Source organism: Crinia signifera, chromosome 19 (assembly GCF_055691185.1).
Source record: "Crinia signifera chromosome 19, ASM5569118v1, whole genome shotgun sequence".
Classification (NCBI taxonomy): Eukaryota; Metazoa; Chordata; class Amphibia; order Anura; family Myobatrachidae; genus Crinia; species Crinia signifera.
The window spans coordinates 3,900,002-3,919,640 of record NC_139226.1 but is presented as its reverse complement, the minus strand read 5'-3'; positions in this window follow the sequence as shown (position 1 = coordinate 3,919,640).

Here is a 19,639-nt window from a genome sequence, read left to right as displayed (position 1 = left end):
ATACCTCCCAGCATGCCCCTCTCCAGGAGGACACAATGCTCTGCTCCTGGGCTTCCCTGGTAATGTATGATTGCCAGCACCTGTGGTGACACCTTTCTTATCAGTTACCTAGCTCCCCACAGGTGCTGGCAATTATACATTATCCATACCTCCCAGCATGCCCCTCTCCAGGAGGACACAATGCTCTGCTCCTGGGCTTCCCTGGTAATGTATGATTGCCAGCACCTGTGGTGACACCTTTCTTATCAGTTACCTAGCTCCCCACAGGTGCTGGTAATAAGCCTACATTATCCATACCTCCAAGCATGCCCCTCTCCAGGAGGACACAATGCTCTGTTCCTGGGCTTCCCTGGAAATGTATGATTGCCAGCACCTGTGGTGACACCTTTCTTATCAGTTACCTAGCTCCCCACAGGTGCTGGCAATCCTACATTATTCATTCCTCCCAGCATGCTCCTCTCCAGGAGGACACAATGCTCTGCTCCTGGACTTCCCTGGTAATGTATGATTGCCAGCACCTGTGGTGACACCTTTCTTATCAGTTACCTAGCTCCCCACAGGTGCTGGCAATCCTATATTATCCATACCTCCCAGCATGCCCCTCTCCAGGAGAACACAATGCTCTGCTCCTGGGCTTACCTGGTAATGTATGATTGCCAGCACCTGTGGTGACACTTTTCTTATCAGTTACCTAGCTCCCCACAGGTGCTGGCAATCATACCTTATCCATACCTCCCAGCATGCCCCTCTCCAGGAGGACACAATGCTCTGCTCCTGGGCTTCCCTGGTAATGTATGATTGCCAGCACCTGTGGTGACACCTTTCTTATCAGTTACCTAGCTCCCCACAGGTGCTGGCAATCCTACATTATCCATACCTCCCAGCATGCCCCTCTCCAGGAGGACACAATGCTCTGTTCCTGGGGTTCCCTGGCAATGTAGGATTGCCAGCACCTGTGGTGACACCTTTCTTATCAGTTATCTAGCTCCCCACAGGTGCTGGCAATCATACATTATCCATACCTCCCAGCATGCCCCTCTCCAGGAGGACACAGTGCTCTGTTCCTGGACTTCCCTGGTAGTGTATGATTGCCAGCACCTGTGGTGACACCTTTCTTATCAGTAACCCAGCTCCCCACTGGTGCTGGCAATCATACATTATCCATACCTCCCAGCATGCCCCTATCCAGGAGGACACAGTGCTCTGTTCCTGGACTTCCCTGGTAATGTATGATTGCCAGCACCTGTGGTGACACCTTTCTTATCAGTTACCTAGATCCCCACAGGTGCTGGCAATCATACATTATCCATACCTCCCAGCATGCCCCTCTCCAGGAGGACACAATGCTCTGCTCCTGGGCTTCCCTGGTAATGTAGGATTGCCAGCACCTGTGGTGACACCTTTATTATCAGTTACCTAGCTCCCCACAGGTGCTGGCAATCCTATATTATCCATACCTCCCAGCATGTCCCTCTCCAGGAGGACACAATGCTCTGTTCCTGCACTTCCCTCGTAATGTATGATTGCCAGCACCTGTGGTGACACCTTTCTTATCAGTTACCTAGCTCCCCACAGGTGCTGGCAATCATACATTATCCATACCTCCCAGCATGCCCCTCTGCAGGAGGACACACTGCTCTGTTCCTGGACTTCCCTGGTAATGTATGATTGCCAGCACCTGTGGTGACACCTTTCTTATCAGTTACCCAGCTCCCCACAGGTGCTGGCAATCCTACATTATCCATACCTCCCAGCATGCCCCTCTCCAGGAGGACACAATGCTCTGTTCCTGGACTTCCCTGGTAGTGTATGATTGCCAGCACCTGTGGTGACACCTTTCTTATCAGTTACCTAGCTCCCCACAGGTGCTGGTAATCCTACATTATCCATACCTCCCAGCATGCCCCTCTCCAGGAGAACACAATGCTCTGTTTCTGGGCTTCCCTGGCAATGTAGGATTGCCAGCACCTGTGGTGACACCTTTCTTATCAGTTATCTAGCTCCCCACAGGTGCTGGCAATCATACATTATCCATACCTCCCAGCATGCCCCTCTCCAGGAGGACACAATGCTCTGTTTCTGGGCTTCCCTGGCAATGTAGGATTGCCAGCACCTGTGGTGACACCTTTCTTATCAGTTATCTAGCTCCCCACAGGTGCTGGTAATCCTACATTATCCATACCTCCCAGCATGCCCCTCTCCAGGAGGACACAATGCTCTGCTCCTGGGCTTCCCTGGTAATGTATGATTGCCAGCACCTGTGGTGACACCTTTCTTATCAGTTACCTAGCTCCCCACAGGTGCTGGCAATTATACATTATCCATACCTCCCAGCATGCCCCTCTCCAGGAGGACACAATGCTCTGCTCCTGGGCTTCCCTGGTAATGTATGATTGCCAGCACCTGTGGTGACACCTTTCTTATCAGTTACCTAGCTCCCCACAGGTGCTGGTAATAAGCCTACATTATCCATACCTCCAAGCATGCCCCTCTCCAGGAGGACACAATGCTCTGTTCCTGGGCTTCCCTGGAAATGTATGATTGCCAGCACCTGTGGTGACACCTTTCTTATCAGTTACCTAGCTCCCCACAGGTGCTGGCAATCCTACATTATTCATTCCTCCCAGCATGCTCCTCTCCAGGAGGACACAATGCTCTGCTCCTGGACTTCCCTGGTAATGTATGATTGCCAGCACCTGTGGTGACACCTTTCTTATCAGTTACCTAGCTCCCCACAGGTGCTGGCAATCCTATATTATCCATACCTCCCAGCATGCCCCTCTCCAGGAGAACACAATGCTCTGCTCCTGGGCTTACCTGGTAATGTATGATTGCCAGCACCTGTGGTGACACTTTTCTTATCAGTTACCTAGCTCCCCACAGGTGCTGGCAATCATACCTTATCCATACCTCCCAGCATGCCCCTCTCCAGGAGGACACAATGCTCTGCTCCTGGGCTTCCCTGGTAATGTATGATTGCCAGCACCTGTGGTGACACCTTTCTTATCAGTTACCTAGCTCCCCACAGGTGCTGGCAATCCTACATTATCCATACCTCCCAGCATGCCCCTCTCCAGGAGGACACAATGCTCTGTTCCTGGGGTTCCCTGGCAATGTAGGATTGCCAGCACCTGTGGTGACACCTTTCTTATCAGTTATCTAGCTCCCCACAGGTGCTGGCAATCATACATTATCCATACCTCCCAGCATGCCCCTCTCCAGGAGGACACAGTGCTCTGTTCCTGGACTTCCCTGGTAGTGTATGATTGCCAGCACCTGTGGTGACACCTTTCTTATCAGTAACCCAGCTCCCCACTGGTGCTGGCAATCATACATTATCCATACCTCCCAGCATGCCCCTATCCAGGAGGACACAGTGCTCTGTTCCTGGACTTCCCTGGTAATGTATGATTGCCAGCACCTGTGGTGACACCTTTCTTATCAGTTACCTAGATCCCCACAGGTGCTGGCAATCATACATTATCCATACCTCCCAGCATGCCCCTCTCCAGGAGGACACAATGCTCTGCTCCTGGGCTTCCCTGGTAATGTAGGATTGCCAGCACCTGTGGTGACACCTTTATTATCAGTTACCTAGCTCCCCACAGGTGCTGGCAATCCTATATTATCCATACCTCCCAGCATGTCCCTCTCCAGGAGGACACAATGCTCTGTTCCTGCACTTCCCTCGTAATGTATGATTGCCAGCACCTGTGGTGACACCTTTCTTATCAGTTACCTAGCTCCCCACAGGTGCTGGCAATCATACATTATCCATACCTCCCAGCATGCCCCTCTGCAGGAGGACACACTGCTCTGTTCCTGGACTTCCCTGGTAATGTATGATTGCCAGCACCTGTGGTGACACCTTTCTTATCAGTTACCCAGCTCCCCACAGGTGCTGGCAATCCTACATTATCCATACCTCCCAGCATGCCCCTCTCCAGGAGGACACAATGCTCTGTTCCTGGACTTCCCTGGTAGTGTATGATTGCCAGCACCTGTGGTGACACCTTTCTTATCAGTTACCTAGCTCCCCACAGGTGCTGGTAATCCTACATTATCCATACCTCCCAGCATGCCCCTCTCCAGGAGAACACAATGCTCTGTTTCTGGGCTTCCCTGGCAATGTAGGATTGCCAGCACCTGTGGTGACACCTTTCTTATCAGTTATCTAGCTCCCCACAGGTGCTGGCAATCATACATTATCCATACCTCCCAGCATGCCCCTCTCCAGGAGGACACAATGCTCTGTTTCTGGGCTTCCCTGGCAATGTAGGATTGCCAGCACCTGTGGTGACACCTTTCTTATCAGTTATCTAGCTCCCCACAGGTGCTGGCAATCATACATTATCCATACCTCCCAGCATGCCCCTCTCCAGGAGGACACAATGCTCTGTTCCTGGACTTCCCTGGTAGTGTATGATTGCCAGCACCTGTGGTGACACCTTTGTTATCAGTTACCTAGCTCCCCACAGGTGCTGGCAATCCTACATTATCCATACCTCCCAGCATGCCCCTCTCCAGGAGGACACAATGCTCTGTTCCTGGACTTCCCTGGTAGTGTATGATTGCCAGCACCTGTGGTGACACCTTTCTTATCAGTTACCTAGCTCCCCACAGGTGCTGGTAATCCTACATTATCCATACCTCCCAGCATGCCCCTCTCCAGGAGGACACAATGCTCTACTCCTGAGCTTCCCTGGTAATGTATGATTGCCAGCACCTGTGGTGACACCTTTCTTATCAGTTATCTAGCTCCCCACAGGTGCTGGCAATCATACATTATCCATACCTCCCAGCATGCCCCTCTCCAGGAGGACACAATGCTCTGCTCCTGGGCTTCCCTGGTAATGTATGATTGCCAGCACCTGTGGTGACACCTTTCTTATCAGTTACCTAGCTCCCCACAGGTGCTGGCAATCCTACATTATCCATACCTCCCAGCATGCCCCTCTCCAGGAGGACACAAAGCTCTGCTCCTGGGCTTCCCTGGTAATGTATGATTGCCAGCACCTGTGGTGACACCTTTCTTATCAGTTATCTAGCTCCCCACAGGTGCTGGCAATCATACATTATCCATACCTCCCAGCATGCCCCTCTCCAGGAGGACACAATGCTCTGCTCCTGGGCTACCCTGGTAATGTATGATTTCCAGCACCTGTGGTGACACCTTTCTTATCAGTTACCTAGCTCCCCACAGGTGCTGGCAATCATACATTACCAGGGAAGTCCAGGAACAGAGCATTGTGTCCTCTTGGAGAAGGTCAGGTAGGCAAGTGTGAGAGATATAGAGATATAGGGGCCCATTTATCAAACCATATTTGCAGCTAAATCCCCGAAAACACCAGTTTTCGGGGTTTACCCGCAAATATTAATTATCACCTAAATGTATTGAAGAGGGACCGCAGCAGGAATCTCCGATCCCTGCTGCGATCCCCCCTGCAGCGCCGCTGGACGCATCCCCCATAGGTTTCTATGGGGGATGCGAAGCTGCCCGATGTATTAACATCAGGCAGCCCGGCTTTGCATCCCTGGGCTATCGCCATTCTGGGATGGCGATAGCCCATTGTAGCCTATGGCTGCGGGATTGCACTGCCGAGCGGGGCAGTGCGGTCAGAGAGGTCGGCGGGGGTTAGCGCATTACCGTGCATGCGCAGACCCCCCGGCTTCTGGGTCAGGGCTTCGCAGGGACGGGCTCCTTTCGGAGCCCTGTCCCTGCGCCCTTCTAATAATACATCCAGGCGGTATTTCACAATACCGCAATGCGATGTCCGGCGATGTCACCGTGCCTGCATCGCTCTAGGTTGATAAATGCACCCCTTAGAGATATACACACATACACTCAGATTGCACTATATACAGATAGGTATGCACGCCACACCACGCTCAGTAATTCTCCTTCAGGTGTTGTGACAATACGTCTCTCTGTTGTGGAAACATTTAATAAAAGTGACTGCAGGGATACAGGATAATTACTGCTGTTACACCCACAATCTGCAGTCATGGCAGCACCCTATAATACCATAGGAAAGTGTTGCACCAATCGCAGGACATGGCTGGGGTAGCGGAACCAGCTCATTCCACCCGAGGTCCAGCATCGGATCCGGTATGAAATCCCAACGGTCAAAATCCCGAATGGGTCATAATACCGACAAGGACAAAATCCCGACAAGGTCAAAATCCTGACATTTAAATTACCGACAAGGACAAAATACCGACATATAGAATGTACAGGTGAAACAGTCAACATGACTTTCGGTCGACAGGTCGCGAGGTCGACATGTTTTTTTTTTACTGTTTCTTGACCCAAATGTCGACACAGTCGACATGGACACAGTTGAAAGTGAACCGCAGCCCCTCGCATCGCTCACTTCACTCACAATGCTTAGGGTACGGTGCCTCGCTGCGCTCGGCACACTATTTTATTCTCCCACCACGCCCTAGTGGATGGTAGGGCATGAAATACAGCATGTCAGCCCAAAAAACAGTGAAAAAAGTCGACCTCGAGACCTGTCGACCCAAAGTCATGTTGACTGTTTCACCTGTACATTCTATATGTCGGTATTTTGACCTTGTCGGGATTTTAAATGTCGGGATTTTGACCTTGTCGGGATTTTGACCCTGTCGGGATTTTGACCGTCTGGATTTTGACTGCATCCCCCAGCATCCACCTGGTTATGTGTTCTTCATGCACCTTTACTGCAAATTGCACATGTAGTGGTAGTAGTAGTAGTTTGCAGTAGATCAGGGTGCAGATCGGCGAGATCCTGGCACAGATCAATGAGATGAGGAATCAGATCAGTGAGGTCATGGAGCAGATCAGTGAGGTCAGGGAGCAGATCAGTGAGGTCAGAGAGCAGATCAGTGAGATCAGGGTGCAGATCAGTGAGGTCAGGGAGCAGATCAGTGAGATCAGGGTGCAGATCGGCGAGATCAGGGTGCAGATCAGTGAGGTCAGGGAGCAGATCAGTGAGGTCAGGGAGCAGATCAGTGAGGTCAGGGAGCAGATCAGCGAGGTCCGGGCATTCTGAAACCACCCTACAGCCGGTGTCACCTAGATTTTCCCTGCAGATGAGATGGGTGCGCTGTTTGGGTGTAACCGTATAACAGCTGGGTGGGTGGGGGTCTCACAACGCAGCACCACCTTGCCTGAATACATAAGCCCCTGGCATGTGGGTGGGGGAGGTGGTCAGCCAGACAGTCACGTGCCCAGGGCACTGTCACACGTTACAGCCAGCAGTGACTCAGCCTGTGCCCAGTATTACTAAGCCTCTCTATTTCTGCAGTCCAGACATAGCCTTGTATGTCCACACAGCAGGACACGTGTCACAGACCCCCAACTGCTGGCCAGATCCCGGGAACAGAGAGACACATTACAGAACGTCTTCCCAGGACACTGTGATACCATCTCTGTGGACATTGCAGCACTAGAATCCCCAATTATAGCATACGGTAGATACATATATGTATGGATATGGATATGTGATCAGTCTCTGGACGGCTGACACAGTGTCTTCGTCGACAGTTAGTGGGCTGACATACGCAAGGGTCAGTGTGGACAAAAATGTGAAAAACTCATGTTGACCTTTTCATTTTGTGTTGACTTTTTATCAGTGTCCACCTTGTGCATGCCAACATAATGACTGTGAGCGGTTGCACACACGGTATCGGTACACGGTAACAGTTGCATCATTTCCTGGAGCAATCAGATTGTATTATAAATTCCCAGCCCGTCATCATGATGGACACAGTAATGTCAGTGCCGGGGGCTGCGTGCACCCCAAAGCAATGTGGATTGCTCAGTCAGGCGCCACCTAGTGGCCAAAAGTGAGCACAATGCTTGAGTTTCCCATATATATACAGTATATACACACACACACAAGCTGTGGTGACTGGGACACTGCCAACAGAGGCCTCATATTGTGATGAGCAACTGGACGGGGGCCCAAGGCCTTTTTGAGGTGGGATGCATCATATATGGTAATCTTATGGTGGTACACGGCAGCCTTATCCACTTGCATGCCCACAGGGGGTGACAGGGGGAAGCAGGGGTGACAAGGAGAGGGTGACATGGAGAGGTAGGGGGAGGTAGGGGGAGGCAGGGAGAGTTTTTTTGCAGTAGAATGAAAGAGAAGGCTGATTATGTCTTACCTGGGGCACACTTAAATTATGTATTCGTGTAATATTGTAAAGAATATAAAATATAACTTTTATTTGTCGTACTTTTAAAAGGAAGGGTGACCTCTGTCACTTAGTGGGATATAAGAGTTTCTAAAGATACTCTTATCCCAATTCAATATATTGTACCAATACCGAAAAACATCAATCTTTGCTCATACAATTTGAAACATATCATTTTGTTCTCCAGTCGCGAAAGTTTACTATTCAATAGGGGGCTATTCGTTTGTGGATGTCCCTTGTAAATGATGAGGTATCATGAATTTCTCTTGTTCTCATATGACGAGTATATGGGGTAGTCCTGCTGCTTTACACCTCTGTTTACATACAATTTCTTGTCTCCCAGTGACATATACATTTTACACAGTGGTTTACCAAGCTGGATAGGAAGAGAATGGTGTGCTTTTGTGTCACAATATATCCCTTCTGCTTTCTACTATCTTAGGCTAGTATCAGATACCAGATGAGAGAGAGACAACGTTGTGTTTCCAAACACTAATTGTTTAGATAAAGGGCAGTGTCGGCTTCAGGGAGAGCCAGGGGGTGACAAGGAGAGGCAGGTGGTGACAAGGAGAGGCAGGGGGTGACAGGGAGAGACAGGGGGTGACAGGGGGTGACAGGGGGTGACAGGGGGGTGACAGGGAGAGACAGGGAGAGACAGGGGGTGACAGGGGGTGACAGGGGGTGACAGGGAGAGGCAGGGGGTGACAGGGAGAGGCAGGTGGTGACAAGGAGAGGCAAGGAGAGGCAGGAGGTGACAGGGAGAAGCAGGAGGTGACAGGGAGAGGCAGGGGGTGACAGGGAGAGGCAGGGGGTGACAGGGAGAGACAGGGAGAGACAGGGAGAGACAGGGAGAGACAGGAGGTAACAGGGGGTGACAGGTTGTGACAGGGGGTGACAGGTTGTGGCAGGGAGAGGCAGGGGGTGACAGGGAGAGGCAGGTGGTGACAAGGAGAGGCAAGGAGAGGCAGGAGGTGACAGGGAGAAGCAGGAGGTGACAGGGGGTGACAGGGAGAGGCAGGGGGTGACAGGGAGAGGCAGGGGGTGACAGGGGTGACAGGGAGAGGCAGGGGGTGACAGGGAGAAGGTGACAGGGAGAGGAGTTATATAGAACTATATACACAATTGATTTTGATGTCAATAGTTTATATGAAAGAGAGCGCCACACGATTGGAAAATTTATAATACAAAATTCATCAATTTATTTGTATATAATCATTAAAAAACATATAAAAACGCTGGTACTTATATGTTAGTTGGGCGCCCACTAAGCTATTTGCTTAGTTTTCTGCAACTATAAAATCAACTCCATGCCGACATGGATAGTGGGGGTATGAGCGTAGTAACTATAGTGGGCGCCCAACTAACATATAAGTACCAAAACATTTCATAAAGTAAATAGTATAAACAATAATTAATGATTAATCTGATTAAACCGTTGACGTGATAACGGACAAATGCGCTAAGGGCTTTGGGGTTCCAACCATTATACCCCCTTATTCAGCATATCGGATTTGTTACCCCTGCTTCATCTCTGAACTCATACTTTCACGGTGGAGTCGCAGTATTCAGGCCGCAGTGTTACCTGTGCACCTGTACCTGCCCAGCATACCTCGGAGCAGCTGAAAAGCTCAATCCCGGCTACATACTTTGCTAACCTGGTGAGTAGCGGCTCGCTCACCGCTGGACACATCTACGGCAATTCTGTCATTAGGCAACAGTTGCCAGAGAGTAGAGCTTGAGCCCAGTGCCATTGAGCCCAGCGTCGCCATCGCCATCCCCTGCAAAGACAAGCCCGGCTCCATCTGTACATATGTACATACATACCAAACGAAAAGCCCGTGTTTGTCCCTCTGCAACTTACTCTGTAGGAGACCTCACAGTCCCAGTGCTGCCTCTGATTAAAAACCCTCCCATGACTAGGCTGCTGCTGCTGCTGTTATCCATGGGCCTGAGAAGCATGTAATGAGCTCCACCAATCAGAGCTCAGCACAAACGTCTCAGCCTCTGCCCTCTGGTGCAAAGTGTCATGGGACTTAATCAACTCCCAGTAATGCACTGCACACTTTTGCTCAGCTCCATTAATCATTGTCACATTGGCAGATAGGTGAAGCTGCAGCACTACCCCACTCCCATGCACAAAACCTTTAGCTAAAGAAAAAAAAATACATGCCAACCACAGGGGGCCCCTAGCTATAGGGGGGCCCAGGGGCACTGACCCCTTGTGTCCCCATTATAATACGGCCCTGCTTGAGCCACTCGAATGCCGTCTCACCTTTCTGCCATCGCTGCTGCCGGCTGGTCATCTTGTGGGAGCAGGGGATAGACGCTCGCTCACCACGAGACACCGTACACGGCGAGTCCGTCAACAGGCGACGACTGCCGGACACACGGAGCTTGAGCCGCTGTGGTATCGTGCACACCCCTTAGATTCGCCTATGTCGTTGTGGTATCGGTGCACCCCCTCGCCGATGTTGCTACCGGGTGGACTTCCCAGAGGGGATTCAACACTATTCCAATTACTGCTGGATGAATATATAAGTCTCCCGGAGTAGACCCTTGGGTGAAATTCTAATTAATACCCCTCTTTGTGCTGGGTCCTTCGTCTCATCCACAAATAAATTTACATTTGACTTTGTTTACTTCTAGCAGAGCCTAACAGGGTGAGATAACTTTGTGTTCCTAATACAGGACATTACATTTTAAATAAATTCTTTTATAAGTATTTAATCATTTTGAAACCGTTTATGCTGAATATTAATACTAAGAAAGAGTGTGTTTATTAATCGATCAATTGATTAATTATTGTTTATACTATCTACTTTATGAAAAGTTTTTTTTTTTTTTTTTTAATGATTATATACAAATAAATTGAGGAGTTTGTTTTATACATTTCCCAATCGTGTGGCGCTCTCTTTTATATACACTATTGACATCAAAATCAATTGTGCACACAGTTCTATATAAGTCTTTCCCAAGTGAACAATTGGCCGATTGTTACTGGGAGCAGCCTAATATTATAAACTTAATACAATTTAATGGTACTTTAGTTTCACGGCGACAGCATGTCGTGCGCTGCTACCGGATGTTGGCGTCGCCTCGCGTTCGTCACAGTTTCTAAAACAAACTCCATGCCAACGTGAATAGTTCATACCCCTACTATCCACGTTGCCGTGGAGGTGATTTCAGATAGTGTGGTGAGCGTAGGGACCCACTGAGCCCGAAGTGTGGGCGAGCGCAGCGAGCCCCGCAAGGGGACACAGACCCGGAAGTAGCGTGCAGCCATGCTGCCGCCGTGAAACTAAACAAGTACCAATTTAATTGATAAAAGTGGTTTCATTAACCAACTACTGGAGCCTTTTATATATTCATTTATTCATTTTTGTGCCCGATTGCTTTTTTGCTAAAAGAGGCAGGGAGAGAGAGACACAGAGAGAGAGAGACAGAGAGAGAGACAGAGAGAGAGAGACAGAGAGAGACAGAGAGACAGAGAGAGAGACAGAGAGAGAGACAGAGAGAGAGACAGAGAGAGAGAGAGAGAGAGACAGAGAGACAGAGAGACAGAGAGAGACAGAGAGAGAGACAGAGAGAGAGAGACAGAGAGAGAGAGAGGGGATGACAGGCAGAGGGTGACAGGGAGAGGCAGAGGGTGACAGGGAGAGGCAGAGGAGGCAGAGGGTGACAGGGAGAGGCAGAGGGTGACAGGGAGAGGCAGAGGGTGACAGGGAGAGGCAGGGGAGGCAGAGGGTGACAGGGAGAGGCAGAGGGTGACAGGGAGAGGCAGAGGGAGACAGGGAGAGGCAGGGGGAGACAGGTATAGTTACCACTCCTTGCACATTGATGTTCGGCAATGAAGGTTTTGTAATCGTCCTGCCTGAGTTGGGGTAGGCAATAACCGCCGGGAGCTAGGGGGGTGCCACCAAGTCTGCCTATCAAAAAATCAAGGACGTCTTTGATGATCCCTGTGTACCTAATGCAGGTGGCTGCTGTGGAACTTCTAAGACCTCACCTCCATACTTTTACTTGAGGCAAAGATACGTCCCTACTTTGTCGCCCCCTCTTCCTTGTACTCTGTTGTGGGTGGTGGGTGCTGGGGGCCTCCAAGGAAAGCAGGGGACTTGCACACCTTCCTGGGGGACTGGGAGGATCCCTCAATTTTAGGGAGGCTCCCTGACATTCCAGAATGTTAGACAAGCATGCATTAAGGGTTGGAAAATGGTTATTGGGGAGAGGGGGGGACAGGGTTCACAGTAATTTGAAGTTTTGCCTAGGGTGTTGAGGAGCCTTACACCGGCCCTGGGTGTATCTCCCACTTGTCAGGGGAGCAGTGTTGAGCCCTGATGGGCTGGTGGAAGAAGTGAAGCACCCAGCCAATAAGTGATGGATCCACTGTAGTTTGTGGCCTGGAGGAGATGATGTGAGTTCCGTGGCCACTGGAGGTGTTTCCAAGAGATGTTTTCCCACTTGTGGATAGATAATGGTGGGGCAAGGATCTTGTCCAATGGAGGGGGATGTGGGGTGCTCCCAAATGTTGGGGTATCCAATGGTGAGCCCTTGTGGGCTGAGGGAATGGATGACTCCCGGTTGCTGAGGGGAGTGAGTCCTCTCTAGTAGGTGGCCATTAAGGGCAGTTGGAGTATGGTCCACGGCCACTGGAGGCAAAGAGATGATTTCTGCTGTTTGAGATGGACAGCAGTGAGGTGATGATCAGTTCAGAGGTTAAACCAGTGTCCAGCAAGTCAGAGATCAGGGTGATGGTGGGGTCCCCAACGCGTTTCGCTTTTTCCCCACAATGCAGCTTTATCAAGGAGGATCAAGAGGCAGGGGGTGACATGGAGGGGCAGGGGGTGACAGGGAGAGGCAGGGGTGACGGGGATAAGCAGAGGAAGGCAGAGGGTGACATGGAGGGGCAGAGGGTGACAGGGAGAGGCAGAAAATGACAGTGGGAGGCAGTGGGAGACATGGAGAAGCAGGAGAGGCAGAGGGTGACAGGGAGAGGCAGAGGGTGACATGGAGAGGCAGAGGAAGGCAGAGGGTGACATAGAGGGGCAGGGGGAGGTAGAGGGTGACATGAAGGCAGAGGGTGACATGGAGGGGCAGGGGGAGGCAGAGGGTGACAGGGAGAGGCAGAGGGTGACAGGGAGAGGCAGAGGAAGGCAGAGGGTGACATGGAGGAGCAGAGGGTGACATGGAGGAGCAGAGGGTGACACGGAGAGGCAGAGGGTAACGGGGAGAGGCAGAGGGTGACAGGGAGAGGCAGATGGTGACTGGGAGAGGCTGAGGGTGACAGGGAGAGGCAGAGGAAGGCAGAGGGTGACAGCGAGAGGCAGAGGAAGGCAGATGGTGACAGGGAGAGCCAGAGAAAGGCAGAGGGTGACATGGAGGGGCAGGGGGAAGCAGAGGGTGACATAGAGAGGTAGAGGAAGGCAGAGGGTGACAGGGAGAGGCAAAGGAAGGCAGAGGGTGACATGGAGGGGCAGGGGGAGGCAGAGGGTGACAGGGAGAGGCAGAGGAAGGCAGAGGGTGACAGGGAGAGGCAGAGGAAGGCATAGGGTGACATGGAGGAGCAGAGGGTGACATGGAGAGGCAGGGGGTGACATGGAGAGGCATGGGTGACATTGAGGGGCAGGGGGTGACAGGGAGAGGCAGGGGGGTGACAGGGAGAGGCAGGGGGGTGACAGGGGGAGGCAGAGGGAGACATGGAGAAGCATGGGAGGCAGAGGGTGACAGGGAGAGGTAGGGGGTGACAGGGAGGGGCAGAAAATGACAGGGGGAGTCAGAGGGAGACATGGAGAAGCATGGGAGGCAGAGAGAGGTAGGGGTGACAGGGAGGGGCAGGAGGAGGCAGAGGGTGACAAGAAGATTGTGAAAGGAGCAGCAGGGGGGCCATTAGTCCTAAGAGGAACCAGTGCACTGCACCTGCTGCACCAATGGTTGTTCCACCTCTTACACACAGTCTGGGCCTGATTCCATGTCACTCGCAAAAGCAAATTCTCTCTAATGGACAAAACGATGCTGCACTGCAGGTGGGGCAGATGTAATATGTATATAGAGTTAGATTTGGGTGAGTTATTTTGTTACTGTGCAGGGTTTCTGACTGCTTTATTTTTACACTGCAATATATCAGTTTGAAGTATAAACCCTAAATCTAATTCTCTCTGCACCTGTTACATCTACCCCACCTGCAGTGCACATAGTTTGTCCATTAGAGAGAGAATTTGCTTTTTATTTATTTATTGCTTTTTATTTTATTATTTATTAACAGTTTCTTACATAGCGCACACATATTCTTCAGGGCTTTACAGAGAACATTTGAACACTCACATCAGTCCCTGCCCCAGTGGAGCTTACAATCTATATTCCCTACCACATGTACATGCACACACAGATATTATAGGGTTAATTTTGTTAGGAGTCAAATAACCTACCAGTATACTTTTGGATTGTGGGAGGAAACCGGAGTACCTGGAGAAAACCCACGCAAGTACAGGGAGAATATACAAACTCCAACTGCCCTGTATATACTGTATAACACATGGTGGGAATAGAACCCAAGACCTCAGCGCTGTGAGGCAGTAATGCTAACCATTACATTACTGCCCCCTATATATAACACATGGTGGGGATAGAACCCATGACCTCAGTGCTGTGAGGCAGTAATGTAACCATTACACCATCCGTACTGCCCCCTATATATAACACATGGTGGGAATAGAACCTATGACCTCAGCGCTGTGAGGCAGTAATGCTATAACCATTACACCGTCCGTACTGCCTGTATATATAACACATGGTGGGAATAGAACCCATGACATCAGTGCTGTGAGGCAGTAATGCTAACCATTACACCATCTGTACTGCCCCGTATATATAACACATGGTGGGGATAGAACCCATGATCTCAGCGCTGTGAGGCAGTAATGCCAACCATTACACCGTCCGTACTGCTCTGTATATATAACACATGGTGGGAATAGAACCCATGACCTCAGCGCTGCGAGGCAGTAATGCCAACCATTACACCGTCCGTACTGCTCTGTATATATAACACATGGTGGGAATAGAACCCATGACCTCAGCGCTGTGAGGCAGTAATGCCAACCATTACACCGTCCGTACTGCCCTGTATATATAACACATGGTGGGAATAGAACCCATGACCTCAGTGCTGTGAGGCAGTAATATAACCATTACACCGTCCGTACTGCCCCGTATATATAACACATGGTGGGAATAGAACCCATGACCTCAGCGCTGTGAGGCAGTAATGCTAACCATTACACCGTCCGTGTTGCCCTGTATATATATATAACACATGGTGGGGATAGAACCCATGACCTCAGTGCTGTGAGGCAGTAATGCTAACCATTACACCGTCCGTACTGCCCCGTATATATAACACATGGTGGGAATAGAACCCATGACCTCAGCGCTGTGAGGCAGTAATGCTAACCATTACACCATCCGTGTTGCCCCGTATATATAACACATGGTGGGGATAGAACCCATGACCTCAGCGCTGTGAGGCAGTAATGCTAACCATTACACCGTCCGTACTGCCCTGTATATATAACTGTATATATATGGTGGGGATAGAACCCATGACCTCAGTGCTGTGAGGCAGTAATGTAACCATTACACCGTCCGTACTGCCCCGTATATATAACACATGGTGGGGATAGAACCCATGACCTCAGTGCTGTGAGGCAGTAATGTAACCATTACACCATCCGTACTGCCCCGTATATATATAACACATGGTGGGGATAGAACCCATGACCTCAGTGCTGTGAGGCGGTAATGTAACCATTACACCGTCCGTACTGCCCCGTATATATAACACATGGTGGGGATAGAACCCATGACCTCCGTGCTGTGAGGCGGTAATGTAACCATTACACCGTCCGTACTGCCCCGTATATATAACACATGGTGGGGATAGAACCCATGACCTCAGTGCTGTGAGGCAGTCAGTGCTGTGAGGCAGTCAGTGCTGTGGAGCAGTTATATAACCATTACACCATCCGTACTGCCCCGTATATATAACACATGGTGGGGATAGAACCCATGACCTCAGTGCTGTGAGGCAGTCAGTGCTGTGAGGCAGTCAGTGCTGTGGAGCAGTTATATAACCATTACACCGTCCGTACTGCCTCTTGTAAGTGAACCAGTCTCAGGCCCAATATATGTTGTGGCAAACCTCAGACAGTTCTCACATCATGATTACTCCCAGCTCTTTTACTGTTACCCATCTTTGCCCCCCCCCCATACAACGTGTAATTCCCCCCAGATTATTTCCAGTCACCATACCTCTGTGGCACAGACTGCTTCCCCCAGCACTTGAGGACTGTACCCCAAACCCCAGGCGGACTAGCACCTGACCACCTCTAAACTGTCACTGGGCAGCGACAATACAGCTGGGAACAGTCAACTAACAGTTTCCTTAATAGGCAACAATGCAACACAGAGAAGGTGGAGGGGGGGGGGGGGGGCAGACAGGAGATAGTAGAGAGAGCTCTGTCTGTTCTCTTAACCCCTCAACCTATATATATATATATATATATATATATATATATATATATATATATATATATATATATATATATATATATATATACCTTATATACATATTTAAACCCGTAGCTGCCAGTCACATGACCGTAACCCATAATGTAACCCCGTAGCTGCCAGTCACATGACCGTAACCCATCATATAACCCCTTATCTGCCAGTCACATGACCATAACCCATACTTGCCTACTTCTGAAAACTAGTTTCAGGGAGATTATAGTTGATAGTAGAATTTTGCAAGTTGCCCCATTGAGGGGGCGTCATGCTCCACCCACAGGGCGTGTCTAGTTCCATATATGGAGAGATTGTGAACGTGGCACCTAGAAGCGTGGGTGTGCACTGCTACATCTGTGAGGAATATTTTATAATGACTTATATCCAAATGTAGATGACCCCAAAGCAGTTAGACAGATCTACTATACTTGGTAACGTGCTGGGAAATGGTGCTGATGATTCAATGTAAATGTATCTGTCTCTCATTCCTTTTGTCCCAAAAATGTAACAATGTAATGTGGGCTAGATGACATGAGGGAGATTGCTAGACTAATGAGGGAGAGAGGGAGATTGCTGCTATGTCAGGGAGTCTCCTGCAGAATGCAGGAGGGGAGGTAACTATGATGTAACAGTGTAATGTGGGCTAGGTGACATGAGGGAGATTGCTAGACTAATGTGGGAGAGAGGGAGATTGCTGCTATGTCAGGGAGTCTCCTGCAGAATGCAGGAGGGGAGATAACTATGATGTAACAGTGTAATGTGGGCTAGGTGACATGAGGGAGATTGCTAGACTAATGAGGGAGAGAGGGGGATTGCTGCTATGTCAGGGAGTCTCCTGCAGAATGCAGGAGGGGAGGTAACTATGATGTAACATTGTAATGTGGGCTAGGTGACATGAGGGAGATTGCTAGACTAATGAGGGAGAGAGGGAGATTGCTGCTATGTCAGGGAGTCTCCTGCAGAATGCAGGAGGGGAGGTAACGATGATGTAACAGTGTAATGTGGGCTAGGTGACATGAGGGAGATTGCTAGACTAATGTGGGAGAGAGGGAGATTGCTGCTATGTCAGGGAGTCTCCTGCAGAATGCAGGAGGGGAGATAACTATGATGTAACAGTGTAATGTGGACAAGGAGACATGATGGAGATTGGTAGACTAATGAGGGAGAGAGGGGGATTGCTGCTATGTCAGGGAGTCTCCTGCAGAATGCAGGAGGGGAGGTAACTATGATGTAACAGTGTAATGTGGGCTAGGTGACATGAGGGAGATTGCTAGACTAATAAGGGAGAGAGGGAGATTGCTGCTATGTCAGGGAGTCTCCTGCAGAATGCAGGAGGGGAGGTAACTATGATGTAACAGTGTAATGTGGGCTAGGTGACATGAGGGAGATTGCTAGACTAATGAGGGAGAGAGGGAGATTGCTGCTATGTCAGGGAGTTTCCTGCAGAATGCAGGAGGGGAGGTAACTGTGATGTAACAGTGAAATGTGGCTAGATGACATGAGGGAGATTGGTAGACTAATGAGGGAGAGAGGGAGATTGCTGCTATGTCAGGGAGTCTCCTGCAGAATGCTGGAGGGGAGGTAACTATGATGTAACAGTGTAATGTGGGCTGGGTGACTTGAGGGAGATTGCTAGACTAATGAGGGAGAGAGGGAGATTGCTGCTATGTCTGGGAGTCTCCTGCAGAATGCAGGAGGGGAGGTAACTATGATGTAACAGTGTAACGTGGGCTAGGTGACATGAGGGAGATTGCTAGACTAATGAGGGAGAGAGGGAGATTGCTGTTATTTCAGGGAGTCTCCTGCAGAATGCAGGAGGGGAGGTAACTATGATGTAACAGTGTAATGTGGGCTAGGTGACATGAGGGAGATTGGTAGACTAATGAGGGAGAGAGGGAGATTGCTGCTATTTCAGGGAGTCTCCTGCAGAATGCAGGAGGGGAGGTAACTATGATGTAACAGTGTAATGTGGGCTAGGTGACATGAGGGAGATTGCTAGACTAATGAGGGAGAGAGGGAGATTTCTGCTATGTTAGGGAGTCTCCTGCAGAATGCAGGAGGGTAGGTAACTATGATGTAACAGTGTAATGTGGGCTAGGTGACATGAGGGAGATTGCTAGATTAATGAGGCAGAGAGGGAGATTGCTGCTATGTCAGGGAGTCTCCTGCAGAATGCAGGAGGGGAGGTAACTATGATGTAACAGTGTAATGTGGGCTAGGTGACATGAGGGAGATTGCCAGACTAATGAGGGAGAGAGGGAGATTGCTGCTATGTCAGGGAGTCTCCTGCAGAATGCAGGGGGGGAGGTAACTATGATGTAACAGTGTAATGTGGGCTAGGTGACAAGAGGGAGATTGCTAGACTAATGAGGGAGAGAGGGAGATTGCTGCTATGTCAGGGAGTCTCCTGCAGAATGTAGGAGGGGAGGTAACTATGATGTAACAGTGTAATGTGGGCTAGGTGACATGAGGGAGATTGCTAGACTAATGAGAGAGAGAGGGAGATTGCTGCTATGTCAGGGAGTATCCTGCAGAATGCAGGAGGGGAGGTAACTATGATGTAACAGTGTAATGTGGGCTACGTGACATGAAGGAGATTGCTAGACTAATGAGGGAGAGAGGGAGATTGCTGCTATGTCAGGGATTTTCCTGCAGAATGCAGGAGGGGAGGTAACTATGATGTAACAGTGTAATGTGGGCTAGGTGACATGAGGGAGATTACTAGACTAATGAGAGAGAGAGGGAGATTGCTGCTATGTCAGGGAGTCTCCTGCAGAATGCAGGAGGGGAGGTAACTATGATGTAACAGTGTAATGTGGGCTAGGTGACATGAGGGAGATTACTAGACTAATGAGAGAGAGAGGGAGATTGCTGCTATGTCAGGGAGTCTCCT